Raw genomic sequence first — 16,200 nt, 5'->3', positions numbered from 1 at the left:
TAAAAAACATCTATGGAAGACATAACAATAACAGTACAATAGTCTTGTTTTAGTGATTCCTCATTCAGGATTTACACTCAATTGTATATATGGATAGAGTGCCCTCCCATGATATTGTTCTTCAGTAGGTCAATGGTTCTAGTGGCCTAACATCACACTTATAATCAAGGTCATTGTTTGATTGACAATACCGATCTCTACGTCAAGTGACCTGATAAATAGCTTATTGTGTTTTTTCGCATGGTTCAGTCGACAATAAATAGGTAATCTGCCTCAAAAAAATTGTTGGTTTACTGTTGTTAAAATGAGAGAGAGAGAGAGAGAGAGAGAGAGAGAGAGAACGAACTAGGCCAGTCCTCCTGTGGTGCAGGTTGCTGGTCTTCAGCAGAGAGAGAGTCAACAGGTCCGGGACGTGGTAGCGAGTCCGATGAACAGGTCAGGGTTCCCTAGCCGCAGACAAAACAGTTGAAACTGGAGCAGCAGGTCGACCAGGTGGACTGGGGACAGCCAGGAGTCATTAGGCCAGGTAGTCCTGAGGCATGATCCTAGGGCTCAGGTCCTTAGGGAGGGAGAGAGAGAGAGAGAGAGTGTAGAAGGTCCTGTGTGTACAAGGCCAGCAGGCCCTAACTAATCATGGAGAAATCGTAATCTTGTGTTCAGCACAGACCTCTGAGTACATGTAAATAGGTTGCTGTATATGTGAGGGGGTGTCAGTGGCATGAGAAGAGAAAAAACTGTTCAACACTTAAAGATGCCTGAGTATGGCCTAAATAAATACATTTGTCAGGATTGTTGTTACGTGCTTAATTCATTTTATGACAAGCAAGTCCATTTCAAATGAGTTTGGTAGAGAAGCAATGTACTTAATTCATTAGTAGCAACAGTTACAGTAATTAAGCTAATACAGTTGATAAAGCTAGTGTCACGACTTCCGCCGAAGTCGGCTCCTCTCCTTGTTCGGGCGGCGTTCGGTGGATGACGTCACCGGCCTTCTAGCTATCGCCGCTCCACTTTTCATTGTTCCATGTGTTTTGTCTTGTTTCCCCGCACACCTGGTTTACATTCCCTAATCACACTACATATATATTCCCTCTGTTCCCCCCCATGTCTTTGTGTGGAATTGTTTTTGTTACGTGTTTTGTGTGACGGGCCAGGCTGTTTTTTCTCCGGGGTACCATGTTCAACCCCTAGTATGTTTAATTGTTTAAAAAAAAATCATCTTTGTGACTTTGTTGCGCTTTTCACTTTTGCTTTTGGCTGGAGGTTTGTTTGACGCAGTTGCGTCCGTCTGTTTGCTTCTGCCAAATAAAGTGTGCGCCTGATCACAACTCTCTGCTCTCCTGCACCTGACTTCTACACCAGTAGCGCACAACTTGACAGCTAGAGCTAATAAATAGCTATTTAATAAGGCTGGTTAATCTATCCACTTTTACTGTCATATTCCAGAGTACCCTGTCTCTTCCTCCATGTTGCTTCTCTGTCTTCTAGACCTGTTCTTCTTGTTTCTCAGATTCAGAGCTACGTAATGGAGATGGTCTGCATCTTGGGCCTGTGAAGAACAATGAGAAAATGGGGGAAATATGACTATGTTACTATAAAATGTAACAATTATCACACATATAAAATATAAGGACTTCTACTTACCCCTGCATCAGTACAAGACACTGCTGGACATGTTGTCAGAGAGAAGGGTCCTGAAAAGAAATACCGCAAAGATAAAAATACAACCCCTTCTTCCACTACAGATACATCTGTAGATGGTGATATAAGGCTAGGTCTCCCGCTAGACAACATCTGGTGAAATTGGAGGGCGCGCAATTAAAAAAAATAATCGTAATATTAAACATTTATGAACACACAAGTATCTTATTTCGGCTGAAAGCTTACATTCTTGTTAATCTAACTTCGTTGTCCGATTTACAATAGGCTTTACAGCGAAAGCATACCATGCGATTGTTTGAGGACGGCGCCACACATCAACATATTTTTCAACCAGCACAGGCTTCATAAAATCACAAATAGCGATTAAATAATCACTTCGTTTTTGAAAATCTTCCTCTGTTTGCAATGCAAAGGGTCCCAGCTACAACATGAATGGTTGTTTTGTTAGATAAAATCCTTCTTTATATCCAAAAAAGTCAGTTTAGTTGGCGCCATCGATTTCAGTAATCCACTCGTTCAACATGCAGACAAAGGAATCCAAAAAGCTACCGCTAAACTGGGTAAGAAGGTTTGCTGTGTCTGTCAGCGTAGTGTCCAGAGCATGGAGGCGCTACCAGAAGACAGGCCAGTACATCAGGAGAGGTGGAGGAGGCCGTAGGAGGGCAACAACCCAGCAGCAGGACCGCTACCTCTGCCTTTGTGCAAGGAGTAGCACTGCCAGAGCCCTGCAAAATGACCTCCAGCAGGCCACAAATGTGCATGTGTCTGCTCAAACGGTCAGAAACAGACTCCATGAGGGTGGTATGAGGGCCCGACGTCAACAAGTGGGGGTTGTGCTTACAGCCCAACACCGTGCAGGACGTTTGGCATTTGCCAGAGAACACCAATTTTGGCAAATTCGCCACTGGCGCCCTGTGCTCTTCACAGATGAAAGCAGGTTCACACTGAGCATATGAGCACATGTGACAGACGTGACAGAGTCTGGAGACGCCGTGGAGAACGTTCTGCTGCCTGCAACATCCTTCAGCATGACCGGTTTGGCGGTGGGTCAGTCATGGTGTGGGGTGGCATTTCTTTGTGGGGCCGCACAGCCTTCCATGTGCTCGCCAGAGGTAGCCTGACTGCCATTAGGTACCGAGATGAGATCCTCAGAGCCCTTGTGAGACCATATGCTGACACATGCACATTTGTGGCCTGCTGGAGGTCATTTTGCAGGGCTCTGGCAGTGCTACTCCTTGCACAAAGGCGGAGGTAGCGGTCCTGCTGCTGGGTTGTTGCCCTCCTACGGCCTCCTCCACCACTCCTGATGTACTGGCCTGTCCCCTGGTAGCGCCTCCATGCTCTGGACACTACGCTGACAGACACAGCAAACCTTCTGCCACAGCTCGCATTGATGTGCCATCCTGGATGAGCTGCACTACCTGAGCCACTTGTGTGGGTTGTAGACTCCGTCTCATGTTACCACTAGAGTGAGAGCACCGCCAGCATTCAAAAGTGACCAAAACATCAGCCAGGAAGCATAGGAACTGAGAAGTGGTCTGTGGTCACCACCTGCAGAATCACTCCTTTATTGGGGGTGTCTTGCTAATTGCCTATAATTTCCACCTTTTGTCTATTCCATTTGCACAACAGCATGTGCAATTTATTGTCGATCAGTGTTGCTTCCTAAGTGGACAGTTTGATTTCACAGAAGTGTGATTGACTTGGAGTTACATTGTGTTGTTTAAGTGTTCCCTTTATTTTTTTGAGCAGTGTATTTCATACGGAAAGAAATATGTTCAATAGAAAATCAAAATTAGCAAGTGCGCATCCTCTTCGTTTTGCGCCCACAGACTGATTTCCAAAACTTCAAATTCTTCCTCGTTTTGGAAGAAACAAGCCTGAAACCTTGAACAAAGACTGTTGACATCTAGTGGAAGCCATAGGAATTCCAATCTGGGATCTGGAATTGCATAGGACTCATAGTTTTCCATTATAAGAGCCTGGGATCTCAACATTTTTTATATTCTGGTTGGTTTTTCATTGGATTTTCTCCTGCCATATCAATTATGTTAAAGTCTCATACATTATTTTAACATTTCTACAAACTCCAAAGTGTTTTCCTTCCAGTGCAACCAATTATATGCATATCCTGGAGTCTGAGCCTGAGTAACACGCAGTTTACTTTGGGCACGTCAGTCAGGCAGATATTCTGAAAAAAAGGACTCTAGCCCTAACAAGTTTTTAAAGAAGAGCAACTTCTAAAAGGGAGTCACTTACCTCTGCACTGCAGACACTTTCTCTGGTTCATATTGTACATGATGCGAGCAAGGACAATGATCAGGATGAGAGAGAGAGCCAATGCTACTCCCAGGCAGTACACAAAGAGAAAAAGGTCACCGCCATTTTGTTTGAAAATAAATATGGTTATAGAAGTATAGTAACTACATGTACGCTTGCACGTTTTCTTATGTGATCTAAAGATACAGTTTGACCAGAGCATGTGAGTGGAGTTGAGCAGTTGGAAATCCCACTCATTGCTCATGGAGCCTTGCTCAAGCACCTCTCCAGTGCTCCATGTTCTTTCCAACCGCTCCATGCTCACAGGGAAAAAAACTGCCGCTCCAAATTCGCTCCATTCATTAAAATCACAATTTAACCCCATCTATTTTTGTGACTACCTGGACCTCCAATTTGGTTTTGAAGTATTGAAACCAAACCATATGGATTTGAATGAAAAGTATTGAATAAACATGAAAAGGTGAAAATACAGTAAGAAGCACACATCAATCAATCAATCAAATGTAATTATAAAGCCCTTTTCCATCAGCAGATGTCACAAAGTGCTATACCCAGCCTAAAACCCCAAACAGCAAGCAATGCAGATGTAGAAGCACGGTGGCTAGGAACCTAGGAAGAAACCTAGAGAGGAAACAGGCTCTGAGGGGTGACCAGTCCTCTTCTGGCTGTGCCGGGTGGAGATTATAAGAATACATGGCATTTAAGGCCATATATACTATCAAGATGTTCAAACGTTCATAGATGACCAGCAGGGTCAAATAATTTACATGTACCCATCATATAGTAGGAGGGAACACTGAAACAAGAGATTTTATTGGCTGACTAAAATCTTAGAAGTGTGTCCTCTGGTTTACCATAGTTTGAGCTTTTCAGAGTTACTGAATCAAGGCAATCAAATATTTGCTTGACACAGCTGCTTATTCTTTGAGAGAAATTAAACATTTACTGATAGGATTTCTCTTTTGATGTTTGGACAGGATACAGTCAATGATCTCTAGTGCTGCTAATATTACCGACCCCAACCCAGCCCAGCCCGAGGGTTAAAGTAGACATCCATAATGCACATTTACCCACCACCTAATTAAAGCTGCATTTCTGACTCTTGGTTTTCATCATAGGCGTCCAACATTCAATACTAATATTAGAAGTAACACTAACAGCATTGAAGGAAATATGCAGTTGAAGTCGGAAGTTTACATACACTTAAGTTGGAGTCATTAAAACTTGTTTTTAAACCACTCCACAAAATTCTTGTTAACAAACTATTGTTTTGGCAAGTCGCTTAGGACATCAACTTTGAGCATGACACAAGTATTTTTCCAACAATTGTTTACAGACAGACTATTTCACTTATAACTCACTGTATCACAATTCCAGTGGGTCAGAAGTTTACACACACTGAGATGATTGTGCCTTTAAACAGCTTGGAAAATTCCAGAAAATTATGTCATGGCTTTAAAAGCTTCTGTTAGGCTAATTGACATAATTTGATTCAATTGGAGGTGTACGTGTGGATGTATTTCAAGGCCTACCTTCAAACTCAGTGCCTCTTTGCTTGACATCATGGGAAAATCAAAAGAAATCAGCCAAGACCTCAGAAAAAACATTGTAGACCTCCACAAGTCTGGTTCATCCTTGGGAGCAATTTCCAAACGCCTGTAGGTACCACGCTCATCTGTACAAACAATAGTATGCAAGTATAATCACCATGGGACCACGCACCCGTGATACCGCTCAGGAAACAGACGTGTTCTGTCTCCTAGAGATTAACATACTTTGTTGCGAAAAGTGCAAATCAATCCCAGAACAACAACAAAGGACCTTGTGAAGATGCTGGAGGAAACAGTTACAAAAGTATCTATATCCACAGTAAAACAATTTCTATATTGATATAAACGGAAAGGCCGCTCAGCAAGGAAGAAGCCACTGCTCCAAAACTGCCATAAAAAAGCCAGACTACAGTTTGCAGCTGCACATGGGGACAAAGATCGTACTTTTTGGAGAAATGTCCTCTGGTCTGATTAAACAAAATTATAACTGTTTGGCCATAATGACCATTGTTATGTTTGGAGGAAAAAGGGGGGAGGCTAGCAAGCTGAAGAACACCATCCCAACCGTGACGCACGGGAGAGATATCATCATGTTGTGGGGGTACTTTGCTGCAGGAGGGACTGGTGCACTTCACAAAATAGATGGCATCATAAGGAAGGAAAATTATGTGGATATATTGAAGCAACATATCAAGACGTCAGTCAGGAAGTTAAAACTTGATTGCAAATGGGTCTTCCAAATGGACAATGACCGCAAGATTACTTCCAAAGTTGTGGCAAAATGGCTTCAGGACAACAAAGTCAAGGTATTGGAGTGGCCATCACAAAGCCCTGACATCAATCCTATAGAACACGTTTGTGCAGAACTGAAAAGGTGTGTGCGAGCAAGGAGACCTACAAACCTGACTCGTTACCAGTAGCTTGTTCATAAAGGAAGTTGACAAAACTAAATCTATACTCAAATCTTTATTCACACTTTGTCCTCTTGTTGAATGCTTTAGGATCGGAAATCTGACGAGAGAGAGAGAGAGAGAGAGAGAGCGTAAGGGACATTTAATCCCCCAGTGTTACTCTATGAGAGACCCGGTGATGTTAACCTCAATAGGTCTCACATTACACTGAGCTGCTCCTTCCTTTCACTCATACCACAGGAAGTGATGCGTACCCTCACTGGCCCCTCCTCTACCTCAGACCCAAATCATATTCTCCTTATAAGGTGCTTCTCACAATAGGGGTATGTGATCAGTGCAATGCCAAGACAGGAAGGGGTGAATAACATCATGAGAAAGGCAATTTTGATTTATCTCTTTATCTCTTTCTATGTGATCAGTATTATGCAATTGTCTACTGCTGGGCACACCCTTTAAACAAAAAAATACCAAATCACTGACACACACAACAGAGATCTAAGTTAAGAGAGGCCAAAAGAGGCAACTGATCCTCTGCGGCCATTAAACAGTTGTGTTTTTACTTCTAACTCTCTAAGCACACCCTGTACCACTGAGCTGTGTGGCCTAGAGAGCTAGAGTGGCCCTGAGGTACAACTAACAAACACTACAGAGATATTTACTGATTTACATTTCAATACATGTAGTTTATCTACAGAGATACAATATAGCAAGATTTAAACTTGTTTTGAAAGATATGGCAAATCAATATATTCAAAGATATGGCCAACCAATTTTCCTCCTCTTCCATCCTCCTCCACGTTGTCATCTTGTAGCAGCATACACTACATGGGGGTACAGCTCCTTCTCTCTTCTCCTCTCCATCTTCCTCTTCTTGGAGGTGAAATTCAGAGCGGCATAATTCAATGCATCTGGATCTTGGATCTGTGGATTTGCAAACATCATGAAATAGGCTACGGTTGTAATTTCCACCATTTCGGAATTGCTTATATTTCAGTATTTAATCATACAGCATTTACCTGATCATTTTGTAGTTGTCTTTGAGAATCAGGTTCTGAATATAACAGAAAAGAGAGACGAGAGAACAGATTAACGGATCATTCTCTTCTAGTGCACATACTGACTCTTCAGTGTACAGTACGTCATGGGAAAAACATCTAAATTAAAGGTATAGTTCACAGGCCACATATAATCATGAAATGGGCTCCTACCTGTGTTTTGTCTTTTTGCATCTTGTATGATCTTGAGGACCAAGATGAGGATGACTATCAGGAGGACAGCAGTCACAACACCCAGGATCTCAACCAGGGGAAAGGGGTACATGATGGGTTCATCATCCTCTCCTACAATACCGATTGTTCCATTACACTACCACCCATCACAAACAGTGGGAAGAGGTTCATAGATCTATCATACTCTTATCATAAAAAATGTATTTAGAATCACAAGTATAAAAACTATACCCATTTAATCTAACAATTATTAGCTCATATTGAAGATATGGGTTAAAATTGATGTTTGAAATTATTTTCACCATACAATAACAGACTAAACATACCTTCACAACATTTCTCTGGCTCTTTGTCAGACTCCTTGTAACCTTGTGGATGAATAGGACAGTTGAATATTCCTACTTCATAAAGTTGATTGAAAGTTAACTTGTAGTAGTCACAGCTGAGAAATGATTGAAAAGATCACCTGGAACCATCAGGAAAGTCATGTTGGTGAAGATGAAGTATTTATCGTACATTCCACAGCAGTACAAACCAGAATCAGCTACATCCACCTCTGTGATTTTGAGGAAGGTTATTCCATTGTTGATGAACATTTCCATATGGCTGGGCTGAAAACCATTGTGATGCTTGACATACGGCTGAGAGCTGTACATCGACGCGATGCACAGAGGCTCTGAGAAGTTAACTTGTTTGAACCAAGCAACGTGTCCTGGATCTTTATAGACATAAGTGCACTGCAGGGTGACATTATCCCCAGGATGGACCACCATTGATGGTGGCGGAGAGAACAAGATGACAGGGGTCAAACCTGAAGGAGAGAAAAGAGATTTAGAAACATAACTTTCTGTGTAATTCTTATGGAATGTATATCTGGTGTGATTGAATAAAAAGCTATTGTTCACACACACAATCTTTTGCACACTAGACACAGTCACAACTATTTGACAGACGAAATCTATTAAAATCTGAACTGAAGATAAAGTATCTTACAGAAGCCGTAGAGGACCAGAGCTGGTACATATATGCATGCCATTCTGTGTGTACATCTACTCTGCCAGACCATTAAGGAAGGACTGAATCTTCAAATATGAGAGATGAAAGTAACTTGTAATTATGGGCGGTACATAGTGTGACAACCATATAGCTGCATACACCACAGATTGATAACAAGCCACGGGTTTTCCACTCTTGCATTTGGTTTGAGAGAGAGAATGAGAATATATTTTAGTTGTAGACTGTCGTAAATCATTATCATAGAGGTTCCCAGAATATAGAATTGTAAATACTCAGAATTTATCAAATGTATTGCAGTAGACCAGTTCGGTCACACATAGTGTCCATTTTAAAGTAATAATCTTTGAAAAAAAAGTTTGGATGAAAGCAAATATTTCAAATCTGAATCTGTTTTTTCAATGATGATGCGCAGCATGGTTAGATTGAATACTTACACTACCTGTCAAAAGTTTTAGAACATCTACTCATTTAAGGGTTTTTCTTTATTTTTGCTATTTTCTACGTTGTAGAATAAGAGTGAAGACATTACAACTATTAAATAACACATATGGAATCATAAAGTAACCCAAAAAATGTTAAACATCAAAATCAATTTTATATTTGAGATTCTTCAAATAGCCACCCTTTGCCTTGATGACAGCTTTGCACACTCTTGACATTCTCTCAACCAGCTTCACCTGAAATGCTTTTCCAACAGTCTTGAAGGTGTTCCCACATATGCTGAGCAGTTGTTGGCTGCTTTTCCTTCACTTTGCGGTCCGACTCATCCCAAACCATCTCAATTTGGTTGAGGTCGGGTGATTGGGGAGGCCAGGTGATAAGATAATTATGTTCTCCAGGTTCATAACCCAATTTAAATATATTACGCAGTCTGCAAACCAGAATTTGTAAGATCCTAGTGGAATGAAACAGACAGAGGCCCAGCTAAAATAGTCAAAAAAGTTTATTCACGGAACGTTCTAAAGTCAAGAATACAAACAATTCATTTTATACTGACTTCTCACGCCCACACATTCACACACACACACACACACACACACACACACACACACACACACACACACACACACATGCATACAAACAGATGCACACACATGTCTTGCTACCCAGCCGACAGAGATTAGTGACCTTGTCCCTGAGACATACTCCCTGTTCTTCTCCCAAATCTATAGTCAGGTCGGCACCAAACTCAGACAATCTGTGTTTATAATACCATAAAGACATATTGTCTTTACCCTAATTCTGACTAGACTACACATTTATTGATTATGATGTTATACATTCTAATCACTCAGACTGTGACCAGGCTTTAGACATAGTTTCAGGCTTTTATTTTGTAAAATGAGCGAGATTTTTCAAAACGAGTCAGGTGTCCTTTGATTAGTTCCTGCGCGCGAGAGGGGTAGCTCGACATTTTCTTTCTCTCCTTTATTGAATAGGTTACCGTCCGGTTTAAATATGGTTGATTATGTATGTTAAGGCAAGGGCTGATTTCAAGGTTTTACTGCTAACCTACAAAGCATTACATGGTCTTGCTTTTACCTATCTTTCCGATTTGATCCTGCCGTACATACCTACACGTATGCTACGGTCACAAGACGCAGGCCTCCTAACTGTCCCTAGAATTTCTAAACAAACAGCCGGAGGCAGGGCGTTCGCCTATAGAGCTCCATTTTTATGGAATGGTTTGCCTACCCATGTGAGATGAGCAGACTCTTAAGACTCTTAAGTCTTTACTGAAGACTCATCTCTTCAGTATGTTCTATGATTGAGTGTAGTCTGGCCCAGGAGTGTCAAGGTGAACAGAAAGGCACTGGAGCAACGAACCGCCCTTGCTGTCTCTGCCTGACCGGTTCCCCTCTCTCCACTGTGTTTCTCTGCCTCTAACCATATTACAGGGGCTGAGTCACTGGCTTACTGGTGCTCTTCCATGCCGTCCCTAGGATGGGTGCGTCACTTGAGTGGGTTGAGTCACTGACGTGATCTTCCTGTCTGGGTTGGCGCCCCCCTTGGGCTGTGCCGTGGCGGAGATCTTTGTGGGCTACACTCGGCCTTGTCTCAGGATGGTAAGTTGGTGGTTGAAGTTATCCCTCTTGTGGTGTGGGGGCTGAGCTGAGCCCTAGGATCATGCCTCAGGACTACCTGGCCTGATGACTCCTGGCTGTCCCCAGTCCACCTGGTCGACCTGCTGCTCCAGTTTCAACTGTTTTGTCTGCGGCTAGGGAACCCTGACCTGTTCATCGGACTCGCTACCACGTCCCGGACCTGTTGACTCTCTCTCTGCTGAAGACCAGCAGGAAGACTGGCCTAGTGCAGGAAGACTGGCCTAGTTCTCTCTCTCTCTCTCTCTCTCTCTCTCTCTCTCTCTCTCTCTCTCTCTCTCTCTCTCTCTCTCTCTCTCTCTCTCTCTCTCTCTCTCTCTCTCTCTCTCTCTCTCTCTCTCTCTCTACCGCACCTGCTGTCTTGATCTATGAATGCTCGGCTACTCTTATAATCTTCACCTGGCAAAAGGGCTTTATAAATACACTGCTCAAAAAAATAAAGGGAACACTTAAACAACACAATGTAACTCCAAGTCAATCACACTTCTGTGAAATCAAACTGTCCACTTAGGAAGCAACACTGATTGACAATACATTTCACATGCTGTTGTGCAAATGGAATAGACAAAAGGTGGAAATTATAGGCAATTAGCAAGACACCCCCAAAAAAGGAGTGATTCTGCAGGTGGTGACCACAGACCACTTCTCAGTTCCTATGCTTCCTGGCTGATGTTTTGGTCACTTTTGAATGCTGGCGGTGCTCTCACTCTAGTGGTAGCATGAGACGGAGTCTACAACCCACACAAGTGGCTCAGGTAGTGCAGTTCATCCAGGATGGCACATCAATGCGAGCTGTGGCAAAAAGGTTTGCTGTGTCTGTCAGCGTAGTGTCCAGAGCATGGAGGCGCTACCAGGAGACAGGCCAGTACATCAGGAGACGTGGAGGAGGCCGTAGGAGGGCAACAACCCAGCAGCAGGACCGCTACCTCCGCCTTTGTGCAAGGAGGTGCACTGCCAGAGCCCTGCAAAATGACCTCCAGCAGGCCGGAGCGTTTCCAAGCTGTATCTCAACCGGCGGGGATTGGGAGTCTAATTGGTTGGCGCACAATTGGCCCAGCGTCATTGTAAGTAAGAATTTATTCTTAACCTGTTGGGGATGGGGGCGCTGTTTAGACTATTTATGCTAATTTGGCTAATTTTTGAAACGGCTTCCCACAAAATCCTTGATCGTACAATATGCATATTATTATTATTATTATTGGATAGAAAACAGTCTATAGTTTCTATAGGAGTTGAAATTTTGTCTCTAAGTGGAACAGAGCCCATTCTACAGCAATTTCCCTGACATGGAGTCAGATTTGAGAAATGTTGGCCACTCTTCTGAAGTCAGTTAAAAGGGCACTGTCATTGCTATGACTATACGGACACTTCTTACGTCTTCCCCTGGATGCCTTTACGTGATGACGATTCCAATGGGGTCGATTGCGCGTTCACAGGCCCTACAAATGAAAAAACCCTGAAGCTAGTCATTCTTTTGGAGCTGCGTAACGCGCGTGCTGGACACCGACCCGCTCCTGTTCCAAGCGTTAGTTTAGCCTGTTATTTTTCTCCGGTCATCTTTTCACTCGTTATAGGAGTTAACCTGTTGGGGATGGGGGCGCTGTTTAGACTATTTATGCTAATGTGGCTAATTTTTTAAACGGCTTCCCACAAAATCCTTGATCGTACAATATGCATATTATTATTATTATTGGATAGAAAACAGTCTATAGTTTCTATAGGAGTTGAAATTTTGTCTCTAAGTGGAACAGAGCCCATTCTACAGCAATTTCCCTGACATGGAGTCAGATTTGAGAAATGTTGGCCACTTTTCTGAAGTCAGTTAAAAGGGCACTGTCGTTGCTATGACTATACGGACACTTCTTACGTCTTCCCCTGGATGCCTTTACGTGATGACGATTCCAACGGGGTCGATTGCTCGTTCACAGGCCCTACAAATGAAAAAAACCTTTAGCTAGCAAGTCTTTTCTTGCTGCGTAACGCGCGTGGAAGACACCGACCCTCTCCTGTTCCAAGCGTTAGTTTAGCCTGTTATATTTCTCCGGTCATCTTTTCACTCGTTATAGGAGTTACAAACATCATAAAGTAGTTAATTTAAAGCGTTTTATAGCAATTTATATCCGTTTAGTGCGATTTTGGGACATTTATTTTTGCAACGATGTGAAAAGTTGGGCACGCTTTTCAGTTCATCCCGAACGTAGTTGACATTTCCACATGGCAAGAGGACAGCTTTCCACCAAAAGACGATTTCTCCCAAGAAAGGATCCTTTGCCCAAGATACTGATGGAAGAACAGCTCAAGGTAGGACATTTTTATTATGATAAATCGTGTTTCTGTCGAAACATTTTAGTGGCTTAGGACGCCATGTTTTTTGACGTAGCTTCGCTTGGCGCAAACTGTATTGAAAAGTAAGGATAAATTAAAAAATGTAATAACGCAATTGTATTAAGAATTAAATTGTCTATCAATCCCTGTCCACCCTATATTTTTTAGTCACGTTTATGAGTATTTATGTATAAGAGTAGATCACTGTCTAAGTGGCGCAAGGACAAATTCTGACCAGCTGAGTTACATTTCACATTGTCTAACCATGATTTTGGTGGCTAAATATAAACATTTTCGATCAAACTGTATATGCATGTTGTAATGTGATGTTACAGGAGTGTCATCGGAAGAATTCTGAGAAGGTTAGTGAAAAAATTAATATCTTTTGGCGATGTTGACTTTTATCGCTCACTTTGGCTAGAATCAATGCTGGGCTGCTAATTGCTATGTGCTAAGCTAATATAACGATTTATTGTGTTTTCGCTGTAAGACACTTAGAAAATCTGAAATATTGTCTGTATTCACAGGATCTGTGTCTTTCGATTCGTGTATGCTGTGTATTTTTACGAAATGTTTGATGATTAGTAGTTAGGTAAACACGTTGCTCATTGTAATTATTCTAGTCCATTTGTGATGGTGGGTGCAATTGTAAACTATGCCATCTACCTGAAATATGCACTTTTTTCTAACAAAACCTATCCCATACCATAAATATGTTATCAGACTGTCATCTAATGAGTTTTTTTGTTGGTTAGGGGCTATAAATATCTTAGTTTAGCCGAATTGGTGATGGCTACTGGTGTTGGTGGACAAATAAAAGATGGTGGATTATGCTAATGTGTTTTTAGGTAATAGATGTACATCTTTACATATTGTGTCTTCCCTGTAAAACATTTTAAAAATCGGAAATGTTGACTGGATTCACAAGATCTGTGTCTTTCATTAGCTGTATTGGACTTTAATGTGTGAAAGTTAAATATTTTAAAAAAATATTTTTTTTGAATTTCGCGGCACTGGTTTTTCAGTGGGGGGGGGGGGGGGTGTGCCGCTAGCGCCACGCTGATCCTAGACAGGTTAAAAACATCATAAGGTAGTTAATTTAAAGCGTTTTATAGCAATTTATATCCGTTTAGTGCGATTTTGGGACATTTATTTTTGCAACGATGTGAAAAGTTGGGCACGCTTTTCAGTTCATCCCGAACGCAGTTGACATTTCCACATGGCAAGAGGACAGCTTTCCACCAAAAGACGATTTCTCCCAAGAAAGGATCCTTTGCCCAAGATACTGATGGAAGAACAGCTCAAGGTAGGACATTTTTATTATGATAAATCGTGTTTCTGTCGAAACATTTTAGTGGCTTAGGACGCCATGTTTTTTGACGTAGCTTCGCTTGGCGCAAACTGTATTGAAAAGTAAGGATAAATTAAAAAATGTAATAACGCAATTGTATTAAGAATTAAATTGTCTATCAATCCCTGTCCACCCTATATTTTTTAGTCACGTTTATGAGTATTTATGTATAAGAGTAGATCACTGTCTAAGTGGCGCAAGGACTTTTTCTTTACCAGCTTGTCTACATTTCACATTGTCTAACCATGATTTTGGTGGCTAAATATAAACATTTTCGATCAAACTGTATATGCATGTTGTAATGTGATGTTACAGGAGTGTCATCGGAAGAATTCTGAGAAGGTTAGTGAAAAAATTAATATCTTTTGGCGATGTTGACTTTTATCGCTCACTTTGGCTAGAATCAATGCTGGGCTGCTAATTGCTATGTGCTAAGCTAATATAACGATTTATTGTGTTTTCGCTGTAAGACACTTAGAAAATCTGAAATATTGTCTGTATTCACAGGATCTGTGTCTTTCGATTCGTGTATGCTGTGTATTTTTACGAAATGTTTGATGATTAGTAGTTAGGTAAACACGTTGCTCATTGTAATTATTCTAGTCCATTTGTGACGGTGGGTGCAATTGTAAACTATGCCATCTACCTGAAATATGCACTTTTTTCTAACAAAACCTATCCCATACCATAAATATGTTATCAGACTGTCATCTAATGAGTTTTTTTGTTGGTTAGGGGCTATAAATATCTTAGTTTAGCCGAATTGGTGATGGCTACTGGTGTTGGTGGACAAATAAAAGATGGTGGATTATGCTAATGTGTTTTTAGGTAATAGATGTACATCTTTACATATTGTGTCTTCCCTGTAAAACATTTTAAAAATCGGAAATGTTGACTGGATTCACAAGATCTGTGTCTTTCATTAGCTGTATTGGACTTTAATGTGTGAAAGTTAAATATTTTAAAAATATATTTTTTTTGAATTTCGCGGCACTGGTTTTTCAGTGGGGGGGGGGGGGGTGTGCCGCTAGCGCCACGCTGATCCTAGACAGGTTAAAAACATCATAAGGTAGTTAATTTAAAGCGTTTTATAGCAATTTATATCCGTTTAGTGCGATTTTGGGACATTTATTTTTGCAACGATGTGAAAAGTTGGGCACGCTTTTCAGTTCATCCCGAACGCAGTTGACATTTCCACATGGCAAGAGGACAGCTTTCCACCAAAAGACGATTTCTCCCAAGAAAGGATCCTTTGCCCAAGATACTGATGGAAGAACAGCTCAAGGTAGGACATTTTTATTATGATAAATCGTGTTTCTGTCGAAACATTTTAGTGGCTTAGGACGCCATGTTTTTTGACGTAGCTTCGCTTGGCGCAAACTGTATTGAAAAGTAAGGATAAATTAAAAAATGTAATAACGCAATTGTATTAAGAATTCAATTGTCTATCAATCCCTGTCCACCCTATATTTTTTAGTCACGTTTATGAGTATTTATGTATAAGAGTAGATCACTGTCTAAGTGGCGCAAGGACTTTTTCTTTACCAGCTTGTCTACATTTCACATTGTCTAACCATGATTTTGGTGGCTAAATATAAACATTTTCGATCAAACTGTATATGCATGTTGTAATGTGATGTTACAGGAGTGTCATCGGAAGAATTCTGAGAAGGTTAGTGAAAAAATTAATATCTTTTGGCGATGTTGACTTTTATCGCTCACTTTGGCTAGAATCAATGCTGGGCTGCTAATTGCTATGTGCTAAGCTAATAT

At 41.3% G+C, this 16,200-nt stretch overlaps 1 pseudogene; it reads right to left on the bottom strand.

Annotated features, from left to right (window-relative positions):
• Positions 1-1,435: 1,435 nt before the first annotated feature.
• Positions 1,436-16,200, bottom strand: part of LOC129865440 (uncharacterized) — a 40,881-nt pseudogene continuing 26,116 nt past the window's right edge.

This window comes from Salvelinus fontinalis, chromosome 11 (assembly GCF_029448725.1).
Source record: "Salvelinus fontinalis isolate EN_2023a chromosome 11, ASM2944872v1, whole genome shotgun sequence".
NCBI classification, from domain to species: Eukaryota; Metazoa; Chordata; class Actinopteri; order Salmoniformes; family Salmonidae; genus Salvelinus; species Salvelinus fontinalis.
This window is presented reverse-complemented; position numbering and strand designations above follow the sequence as displayed.